Source organism: Halichoeres trimaculatus, unplaced genomic scaffold (assembly GCF_033239565.1).
Source record: "Halichoeres trimaculatus isolate MK-OKI-2021-1 unplaced genomic scaffold, fHalTri1.1 fHalTri1_scaffold_15, whole genome shotgun sequence".
Taxonomy (NCBI): Eukaryota; Metazoa; Chordata; class Actinopteri; order Labriformes; family Labridae; genus Halichoeres; species Halichoeres trimaculatus.
The window spans coordinates 20123110-20135685 of record NW_027437193.1 but is presented as its reverse complement, the minus strand read 5'-3'; positions in this window follow the sequence as shown (position 1 = coordinate 20135685).

The window sequence follows — 12576 nt, the reverse complement described above, 5'->3', positions numbered from 1 at the left end:
ACTATGGCAACTACAGTCAGGAGAATTTTTTGTTCTTCAATTTTGGCTGCACAGACACACACACACACACACACACACACACACACACACATAATGACACACACACACACACATAATGACACACACAAGCATCATGTGATCATGTATGAAGCTCTGAATGGAGGACGGAATCAAAAAACGCCTCTGTCTCTGTGGCCAATGAATGTTGAGCACATCTGATGGAGTGACTTAAGTATGTGCAGGTGGAGAATGGTAGCACACACACACACACACACACACACACACACACACACACACACACACACACACACACACACACACACTTATGATACAGAGAATCACAGATATGCATGAGGAAAGCAGATTCCCCAAGCAGACGCTAACACTCTTAGACAAGCTCAGTGACTCACTGTATACACACATACACACACACACACACACACACACACACACACACACACACACACACACACACACACACACACACACACACACACACACGCACACACACACAGGCCAACTGATGGTTGAGGGTTTATAATGAATTGATGAAAACGCCACCCTCAGATGTTCCACGTTGTAATCGCTGTTGTGTTGCTTTAAAGACCAAACCTTCAAAATGCTGCTGCTTCCAAAATAAACCCCAAGTCATCAGCTCCACCAAAAACTGGGGTTTGTGCTGAGCCAATAAAAGAAAGGCAGGGGATTATCCTCAAACACACACACAGGCACAGGCACACACACACTGGGCTGCGTCTAGTTGGGGCTGATAAGAGGCATTTTCCTCCCCTCAGGGAATCAAGCAAAAGGAAAACACGGCGGAGGGAGACGAGGAGCGAGAGGTCGACACATGGGGGTGGAGGAGGGGACAAGAGGGGTGGGTGGATGAGTGGGAGGGGGCTGGGTGAATGACCGTTAAAAGCTGAAGCGTGAACATGAGCGTCGTTTACAGTAACACTGAGTCACAGATAGTTTAAAATCCAATGAGTGTGTCAGGGTGAAATAGTCTGTGACTCTTCTTCACGGGCAGGTTCAGGGAAATGGCAGCTAATCAATAAACAACATGTAGACAAACACACACATCCCATGAAGAATCTGTGAAGACCTCATGAGGTTTCCATCAAGGTTTTGTCCTCACAAATATACAAAGACAAACGTAGACGAAAACAACTTAAAATTTGTTGGGACAGTATTAGGTTTTCAGTCCAGGATTAATCCACATAAGTGTATAAAAACACACACACTCGCACACACACATCACTTTAACATTTTGTGAGGACCATGTTTGGTTTTCGATCAATGGTTTGTCCTCAAACATCCACAAAAACAAACATCTTGGAAATATTCAGGGGACTCTTTCTTTACAGTTATACAAGTATTAACCATTAAGCAAACATGCACACGTCTTGAAAATTTGCTGGGACAGTGTAGGGTTTTCAATCAACAAAAAGTCCTCTGGAGTGCATAAAAACAAACACACTTTTCTAACATTTTGTGAGGACTGTTTGGTTGTCCATCAAGAGTGTGTCCACACAACTATACAAAGATAAGGCCATAAACCAGGGGTGGCCAACCATTCACAGACCAAGAGCCCCCCAAATTACCATGGTACTACAAAGAGCCACATCACACACATGGTCATACAAACACACTTTCTCTCACACATACACAAAATGACATGAAATTAAAATCTATACTTTTCCAATTTTCAAAGCGAGATTTATTGTGTTCATGTGTTTAAATTCTTACTTTGAGCCGTGTCAAAGATAAACCTCTGTTTTTAAAGCAGAAGAGACAAAGTTCTATCTATCTATCTATCTATCTATCTATCTATCTATCTATCTATCTATCTATCTATCTATCTATCTACCTATCTATCTATCTATCTATCTATCTATCTATCTATGAGCTCACAAGCAATTGAGAGGAGTACATGTAGAGAAGGGAAACTGAAACTTAAGTATCAATCTCATCACCCAAGAAGTGATCAATGCTGATCCCAACGTAGGCATCAATATATTCATATTTTAGATTGATTGGCACACTGCCACTCATAACAATATTTATATTTTTTTTCATGAATGGATTGAGGAGCCGCACACCAAAAGGCAAAGAGCCACATGCGGCTTGCGAGCCGCAGGTTGGCCACCCCTGCCATAAACACACAAAAACATTCACATGTGAAGGAAGTGTTAGGTTGTCTACCAAGAGTTATAGCACACAGGTGTATAGACACACACAGACACAGGCACTTCTTCAACATCTGTCTTATTTTGAAAGATTGGATCCAGCAGAATGTACAAACATTTTGGATTAAACAAATCTATGCCTAATATAACACGGTCAATGAATTCAGAGTTTATTTGAAGAATTCTGTCAAATCTCACCAACCAGAAAATATCACTCCTGACATTTTTTGTCTATGTTTTTGATAATTTCAGCATGAAGGACCCAGGAAACTTTGAGGTTGCCCTTTCTCTGCCCTTCAGAGGACTCAAAGCTCGTGCCTCCTGTACGTGTTTATTTCTGAATCACTTGTGGGTGTCTTACATATACTGTATGACGAATACCAGCCTAACAACGTCATGACAGAAAGACATTCCTCTCAACCCCTCCTCTCGTTTCCTGTCAAGCTCTGCAGATCAGAATTTAAAGCCAATGTTTGCCTCAAAGGGGCGTGAAGCAGTGGCCAATCAGAAGCCAAAGCTCTGTGGCAGGAATTTACATAAATCTGCATGGCTAATGTAGTGTGCAAATTGAAGGAGTGACACTGTGACTTCACCTTTTCTCAGCGATAAAATAATACAACAGCTGACCTTAAACTGGAAACGTAATTGCCTGATAAATCCATTCATTTGCCTTCCAGTCGGACTGAGGGGGAAACAAACTGCATTTGTTTGTGTAATTGCCCATGAGCAGAGAGAGATGAAGGAGAAAGTAGTGTGTTCATGGTGTGTGTGTGTGTGTGTGTGTGTGTGTGTGTGTGTGTAGGAGAGAGGGAAAACTCGTGAATAAACAGAAGAGATGGATGAGTCTATTAAAGCAGGAGCTAATCCCGGCTATTAGAAGCAGAGTGAAGGAGTGTGTGAGAAGAGGAGACATACGTTGGGTTAATGGCTCTAAATGCAGACCCTAAACGCAGCACAGGACTGTTAGATATTATTATGGATGTATCCTGGAGGGTCACTGGGAAGTAAGGGGTTTGAGTTCACTCTAAATGCCCCCCATGATCCTCTTTGTTTATTGACAAAGTGCTACATCTGACGGCTCTTACATGTAGTCATTTATTCATTTAAGATCAATCAGCTAATTGTTTTTAGCGCTTTGCATCTACAATCTACCACTGAGGATCACCTCTGTGGGGGAAGTATTGGCACCCATCATTCATGTTGAATAACCTTGAAACCAATCAAAAAAGGAAAAAACAGCTTTCCAGCTTGGAAAGCTCAGATTAGTTGCAATAGCCTGTTCGCACCTGCATAGACAAATAAAAACTTATTCAAAGTTTTCTTGGTGGGCTGCTTGCGTGAACCCAACTTAAGCTCAAATTTTCCCTGACATTCATTCCCCTGGTAAAATTCCCATGTGAAGTAAGGATGATGGGGCTTGGAGGCACAGCAGGATATTGCAAAATTTCCTACAAAGTGAGCAGCTGTGTGATGACGATTATATTATGCAACTGGTGATTTGTCAACTTTTGGTGGTTTCCAAAAGGCTATCATACTGGCATTTGATTGAGGATGCTGCCAGTTGGTGCTATCCAATTTTTTTTTTTTTCACAAAATGTCATAAAATAAAATAAAATAAAATCCCACCACTATTCTCCACTTAACATCATCAGGATAAAGAGAGCATGTTGTGATACTCTATTACAAAATCTTTATTTTATATTTCATAGGAGTCATATCCTCTGTTAAAATAAGTTCCCAGTGGTGAAGTAAAAATAAAGTTCTGTTTCTACCAAGTGGAAACCTCTACTCTAAATATATGAGGCCTGTGCAGAAGTTTAATTGCTCACTGTTTTTGAAGTTATTAGTCTTACAAGTTTGCCCATGTGGGGCTGACTTGAATCACAGGTGGGCATCCTGTAGCTGTCTGCAAAGAACCTAAAGACCCACCTCTTTACCTCATCCTAATCAAGCTAGGTTGAGTTCATCATTTCCAGTATGGCACCCACCACTCTCCGCTCTAAAACTCTGTATTAGGAACAAAAAAAGTGACATCACGGAAAAATATATTCATATATTGCACTATCTATTATTTCTAAAGTGTGTGCAAAGCTGCTTCAGAGGACAAAGTGGTCAGAAAATCAAATCAATAGAGCACCAGGGTTATCAGTGTATCATTCATGTCCGTTTTAGATTCCAAAATCGGAAAATGGATAATGACTTGTTATTTCATTTCTTGTTTTCAACTCAAAAATTGGAAAACAAATAACGTCCTATTCTTTGCTGTTTTGATTTTGTTTTGAAATCAAAAATAGAATATGAGAGAATGGAATTATCATGGAATTTTTATTCTATTCTTTTTTGGTTTGTGTCATTTTCGATGGGTTGTGACCCGGAAGTTGATGACTTTTTTTCAGGGAGGCCAGTCTTAACTGTGCGGACCTTGAAATCTGTTCACAGAGATAGAGAAGGCGATATACAGTGAGTGACATATAAATAGACCACAATGGCCACACAAGGACAATATGCCAAAGTTATTAAGCTGTTGGTCAAAGCTGGTAAGACTCACACAGACATTTCGGGGACGTTGCAGGACATGGGTGTCCGGAAATGCTCTGCATGAGTGTCAAATGTTTCTGCATCCAACACAACCTCAGGCGGAGTCCGCCATCCTTGACAAAAACGTTAACTAATAATAACTGTAAAACGTTAGCTATCATGCTGCTCAATTCACCCATCAATGGAATCACCCAGAAGTGACTAACTGACCTTCCTGAAAAAAAGTCAACAACTCCCGGGTAACAACACATCGAAAATGATACAAACCAAAAACTAATAGAACAAAAATCACATGATAATTCTATTCTCTCATATTATATTTTTAATTTGAAACAAAATCAAAACAGCGGAAAATAGGCCGTCATTGGTTTTCTGATTTTTGAGTTGAAAACAAGAAATTAAATAAGTCTTATTCCATCTTCTCATTTTGGATTCTAAAACAGACATGGAATGAACGAATGATACACTGATACAGGGTGAACATCATGAAGAATAATTAACATTAAAAAAGAGACTACTTTACACTCATCTGCGCTCCAGAACTTGGCATCAACACAAAGGCTTAGACTACTGAATCAAGATTTTTTCAGAAACAAGGATAAAATTCAAAACTCAGGTCTCAGTGTAATAAATCAGTGTAATAAGTACTTTTTTGTTGGAGCGACTCCATTACATCATCAGATAACTTTTTTCTAATCTTTCCTGTTTCACTGTTCAAAGGAATAAAATGTCCAGAATAAAAGTCCGAAACTGCTGCTGATGGTATGACACGAACACAGCTTTCAGGATTTTTTTTGTTTTTTTTCACTAATAAATTCAACAGGGATTGAAGTTGGAATTAAAATAAAGAGAATAAACATGAAATCCATTTTTAAAAGAGCTAACGTGAAAGATAACAAAACAGTTATCTAAAGACCAGAGCAGAAATTTTCATGTGTGAAAACAGCTTCTGTTAACATCTGAAAAGAACCAAAGTGATAAAATTTATGATTTCCTAATCTCTGACATAACATTTTTGTTTTTACTTATACAAAAAATGTCATGTTTGATGTGATTTAGTTGACCGAAAAACCCCTGTCTGACCCTCTCCTCTATTAGATATGGATAGATATGAATAATTTTTGTTGGTACTGCCTGCTCCAGTCAGTTTCTAAATGTCTCTTGTGCTTCTAAGAACTTTGTGTGCATGAAAGTGTTGAACTTGTTGACAAAATGTTGCTGCTTCAAAGCCATTTTGCTCTCATGTGAGGACAAACAAAGAGATATGAAAGTGACCTTGAGGATCACATAAGTCATTTTATGGTCGAATTTTCAAAAATTATAATTAATGTGTGTATGATCTCAGAAAGAGGCTTATTAAGGGTTCAAAAAGACACCTCTCCAAAGAAACCAGTTTTAAAGAAAATATATTTCAGAAGAAAAAATTTCCCTGATGATACTTTTTGAAGAGGTGGAAGTTTATCATTTACACATTTGTGTTGTTTTTGAATCAGTGATGATGGAGGCTGCCTGCATCTCTAAACACTTGCATTTGATTAAAGACCGGCCTTAACAACTTCTACACTTACATTAAAATGTTTGTCTGGTGGATGTCACCTCATTAAAAGTCTTAATTATCTCTCCTCTTCCTTCCTCTTTGTAGAAAACTCTTCATCCATGGATATCTGTGATGACTTTACAGCTTAAAAGATCAAAACTGTAGGTCTCTATTATAAATGTTTGGATTGACTTCACTGTCAAAGTTACAGACTCATGCTCATGTGTAAACCTCTTAAACTCCAACTAAAGGTGACTCAGCAGATTAATGTGGAGCCCGCTTCTCAGCTGCAAACTTTGTGTCAAAGTGAAGATCAGTCAGTAAAATGATGGTTTGTAAGAGAGAAAGAGAATCAAGAAGTTCAGGGGCTCAATCACACAGAGTTTACTGTCCGTGTCTGAGGGTCTTTTCATTCAAACAATAACAAATGACTTAAAAGGTACGAACCATCATTGTTTGTTACATGACTCAGGCCAAACAAGGTTTTGTGTTCGGGATTTCTTTAACATTGAGCCCAATTGATTCTTATTCAGAAACTTCAGAGTGGAAAGACCTCCAGTGTCATTTCAGAAGTTGTTGGAAGTTTTTGAGATGTAATAAGTGGCCAACACATCCAGATATAATACAAACAAGTAGATATCCATATATACTTTAGTTTGGAATATTGAGACTAACCTCTTAATATCCTGGCAGGTCTTGATGCAATCCACATGACCATTGTGTCCCACCACTGTCTACTTATTCATAGTCTACACATACCAAGGACCATATCAAATGCACCTTGTCCCAACACTGGCTTACGTGTGGTAGACTGGGGTTCGAATCCCAGTTCAGGAGCAAGGTGCAAAATCCAGGTGGGCCTCTGGCAGGGTCCTTAGTGATACACACCATACCTCAGGATGAGTGAGTCAACAAATGATAGAGCCATACCGGCTCAGGCATCCCCCAGTTAACAGGGTCTGTGTCAGGTGGACTGGAACAAGTCTGGGACAAGACATACATGAAGTAGGATGGATAATAAGTAACTACTTTAGTGCTTCTATAGCCGCGTTTCCCCTAAGCAGTCCAGTTCAGTTTAGTACGGTTTGGCACGGTTTGGTACAGCTAAGCCTGATCCCGTTTGCGTTCCCACAGAAAACTGTGCCCTCTTGTGGTAGGCAGCGTGCAAGCTGGATGCTGTTAAACAATAGTGCGACACTGTAGCAGCGCGTCACAGTTCACCCCGCTAATAAATCAAACGGAGAAGGAAAACGTGACACAGTAAACAAAGAGCACAGATGGAAGACTTGCAGTATTTCGTCTTCCCTGGGATTGGCATGTAGTTCTTTGATACAAAGTGCAATCAAGCTTTGTTTCAGAGAAGTCAGTGTGCCGTCAGGAGAAATGCAGCCACTGTCGGGGTAAGTGATGATTCTTTTGACCAATCAACGGTCACGGTGCCGCTCCACCTTCCGAGAGCGGATCGGTTCAGTCTGGCACCCTTACTAAAGGGTTCCAAAAAGTGGGACAGCTCATCTTGGTTATTTGGGAATCTGTACCCGAATAAGTAAGTGGAAGCACCACAAAATGCGCGCCATACCGAGACGAATTGAACCAGTCTGCGTGGTGGAAATGTGGCTTATGAGAGCAACCCTAGTATGCAGAGATTTTTCCAGAGAATGGGAGAAGAATGGATGCTTCGAAAACCCACATCTACCCTAGCCAAGAAACACCAACTAGCTCAGTGTTCTAATAACCGCAATAAGAAGTTGCTCTCTGACTTAGAGATAGATGCAATGCACCTCATCCAAGGTACAAAAATGCTACGGCAAAGGGGAGCCAGGACGACAGGTCAATGTGGGGGTGAGTTCACCATCACCCCTACTCTTTAAGATTGGGTACTAAGCCCCAATAACAGGACGGTTCAACACAAAGGCAGCTGACCTGAGAGATAAGACCGTGTCAACCTTGGGGAACTCAACTACTTCCTGCTAGCCAAGGCAAAGGAAAGAAGTATCTTCAGAGTCTCTGCTCAAGGATGTGAACACTGCACTGCCGACTATCCCTACTGAGACCATAACTAAGACCAATCAGCAGATGTATGCAGCAACAACTGTCAACCTACAATTACTTGGCTACAAGATGAACAGCAATAACCAAAGCCTGAGAGTCCTCCATGGAGAAAAAACTAGAGGCAAAGATCCCGGCAACACCAAGGGAAGTTAGCCCTCTATAAGAACTGCAGAAAGGTGTGAAGGGGTGGAAAGAGCTACCCAAGAAGTACAGCCAGATCATCTTTCTGATGTCTGCATGTTTCACAGTTTTAAAATCAGAGGCACAGATCATCTGCCTGTACACACTTCTTTTCAAAACATCATAAATTAAGTCCAGGGTACAATTTTTAAAAGAGTTTTGAGGTCTGATGTATTTCTCTTGTATCTGATGTATTAATTGTTGATCACAGAATAAGAACCCCATGTTTATATATTATCTGAACGCTGTAGACTTTGCTTAAAATCGCAGATCACTTTGCTTGTGCTTTTCTTGCATGCTTTGCAGCAGAGAGCTTTGTCCGCAAACACATTTGAAATCCAGTCCGCAGTCTCATTCTGCTGACTTCACTGTCACAGAGCTCTCTGTAACTGTCCTCTTTAATCCTGGAAACAACAAAAACTGGTCTGTGAGGACAGATCAAGGTAAAGGAGTCAGCTCTTCTCGCTGGTTATTAGCTCAAGGTGAAGGTTGATTTAAAAGTCTTGGGAAAGTTCAGCTTTTATCTGAGTTTTCCGCAATCTCTCCTGTTTGACCACTGTTAAACGGCTCCCCATCCCTGAACGACCTTCCCTTTTCAGCTCTTTGGAGGCCTTGATGAGAAAGACCTGCTGAGGGTGCAGAAACCCTGAGGACGCTCAGTTGAAGGTAAAAACACACAAAAACAAACACATCAGCAGGTGTTCAGGTGTTGCATAGTGTAAGGGTTATATTTCAAAGTACACAAGTGTCCCCGCAGCAGGAGGATTAGCAGAAGTGTCGGTGAATCATGGGGGATTTGCGGTGACGTCTGAGGAGAAGTCCTTATATGGTGTCAAAACAAAAAACTGAAAGCTGGATTTGTGGGAATGAACGTGACAGTGAAAATGTGGCTCTGGAAAAACACAGTTATTTCTACGTCACTGTGATGTGTGTGTTTTGTAAAAGTGACTCTCACGTCTTACAATCTGTCTGCATGCTGATTGGAGGAACAAATGAGTCACAGCTCACATCTGGCCAATCAGAGCACGGCGTGTCCCATCCATTGTTGGAGTGATGAGTCCAATGCTCTCAGAGCTGAGGGGTGAGAGGAGCAGAGTCAGGGCGGCATGGTAAACAAGTAGGACACACACACACACACACACACACACAACAAAGCACACTCACACACATATAGACACACACGCGTTAAGCGCAGTGGACAAGCTTTCGCTTCCCATTAAGTTCAGAGCTGCCCTGAGGATGAGGTAAAAATAATTCAGCACAAAGAGAGGCACCACAATATACTGCCTGTGTGTTTCACTTCACTTTTACCTTAAACCCACTACTCCTAGTATTTAACAATTATTTAATTAAAAAAAAAACTAACTAACCTAAAGGGTTATTGTGTATTTTAAAGTGTGAAAAACAAAATTGTCAACGAGGAATGAAAAAATGTTTCTGTTTAATCAAGAATTCATCTGTAAAAAGCAGAATTGTTGGTTGTGCTTTTATTATTTTCTATAATCTCCTTACAGAGTATCAAACATTCTGTTTTAATTAGGATTTTCAGCAGCATCTTTCTCAGTGTTTGCTTAACGCGGTGTCTATTTCTGGAGAGGAGAAATACAGAAAGTGATGGAGGTCTCTTGTATCTGGGACACGTGTGGGCGTTTAAGCCCTTCAGGATGAAAATACAGCTTGTTACTTCACACCCTTCTCTACCATAGCGTCACACACAATAACCTCCCTTCTATTGGCCTTACAAGGTTTGTGTAAAGTCCTGAGAGTTTACATTATTTTATCAAAAAAAAAAAAATCAAGAAAAATCAAGAAATTTTCACTCCTTGCTATTTCTTCGATTTCTTCCTGTTTCCTTCCTGCTGTTTTTTTTTTTTGTTGTTGTTGTTGTTTTTTTTTTTACAAATTTAGGGTGGACAAAATATCAATTATAAAAACCAGTTCTTTGTATGATCAAAACTAACAAGCTGCATTCCGACCAGCCCCTACCAAAACGTGTATACCCAAAGACAAGGTGTCTCTGATGCCACATTTGGTCTGGAGAGAAATTCTGAAGCCCACTGGTGTGGTATTCAGAACCAGAAATGCATGATTGACCCCCAGGGGAAATTACATAATTGTATTATTATTACAGTTGTAATGCTAACTTATTACAGTACTTTCTGGTGAGGACAATGAATTTTAAACGGAGTCCCACCTGCTATAAACAAAAGAAGAAAAACAACATTAGCACCGTGTTTTATGTGAAAAAGTATGTGAGGTAGAATGGTTCATTTCATACTGATACATTTTTCCAAAATCAGTACATTCAGGGATTTTCAGGGGGGCATACTTCAGACTTTGCTCTTTTAAATAAATTAGATTTTTGCCATGTTGCCTGTATAGTAGACAGCTTCATTTTCATTTCAGGTAAAGGGGTGCTTAGGTGGGACTTAGTTTCCATGCAAACAGCTGCAAACTTCTCACCTGTCAGTCAACTCAACCAAGCCCATGTTTACACAGATTCATGTATATCTCTCAGCCTTTGTTTAAACGTATTTTACTTAAACAAATCAAAACCTCTGCACTTTGAAAAGATAGAATGAAAATGATTTGGATCAAGTTATAATCACATTTGAATCTGCTGAAAAAAATAGCATTTTGAATGGAAACCAGTGGAGTTTCCTGGGTCCTGGCAGTCTGCCTCAAGTGGACACTTTAGGAACTGCAGTCTTCTGTGCTTCAGTATGGGCTTCATTTTTCTCACCAGAGGTCACCACTTGATTCTAGTAAAACAAAGTGAAAAAGTAACACAATATGCTTCCCCTCTGTGGTTGATTCTCATGTCTCTAAGGTTTTCACTGAAGTTAATGGGATAGTGTTTGGTCCACACAGCACAGCTTTTAATTGATCACCTATGGTATCATATCATGGCACTAAATTTTTCCCATGTTCTGTTAATATGATAAGGTGGGCATTATTCTGCAGCCTGCCACCAGGGGGAGCGTCCTATCTTTTGTCCTAACTCTTAGGGGGAAGACATGTTGTTCATGTTTATATTCAGTGTGAAACAGAGAGATTTACAGTAAACATGTTGTGGGTTTTAGCTAAACCAGGATGTTTAAAGAAACAACAAGAAAACAAAACATGAACACACAGACGTGTTTCATTCACCTTGTTTCTTTCATTAATATTTGTATGTGATTTGAAGCATTGCCTAAGGTATCAAACCCAGATGTTCTAATCAGCTATCTATAGTCCTGTCATCTTAATATCTAAACTTACAACAGGGGGAAACAGCTAGCCTGCCTCTTTTCTAGTGTCACAAAATTAAACAAATCAGCATCACTGAAGTTAACATGTGAGCAAGCTATAACTCAATATACTCTCTGTAATTAAAAAGGAAGCTAAAGGTAAAATCAACAAATAACCTAAGTCTAAGCTAAAAACAAAAAAGAACAACAACAAAAAAAAAGCTAATTGTCCTCTGGCCTTTGCTTATTATTATACTGACAGACTTACGTTATGTATCAATTAAGCTCATATTCCGTGTAGGACACAGTTTCTGTGACATTTGGGCAGAGCCAAGCTTTTAGCATTTAGCATTTAGCATTTTTTTTGTTTGTGTCAGTGTCTGGGGTTACTTATACTAAACTTGTTCAGCTAACTGTTAGCTTTAGCTTCACACTAGATGTAACACAAACATTTAAAGTTAGAGATTTATTCATATCAGAAGTGGTGTGGGCATCATTAATATTTGAAGTAAATCTAAAAACTCTAATTCAGCCTTTGAGAGGGTTTAGTTTCATAGCATGTTTGTTAGCTTTAGGGTTCTTCTATGAAGTAAACACTGAATTATGCAATTGCACATACATCCTCTGTCACACAGTGTGCTGAGAGTAATGTGCCCGACAGTCACCTTTACTTACTGTCATGTCTTACATGAAGACACACACACACACACACACACACACACACACACACACACACACACACACACACACACACACACACACACACACACACACACACACATACTACAGAGAGATTTGCAAGGGTAACAAACCAGTCAGTTCATGCTCAGTGACATTAGTACAATGTTCC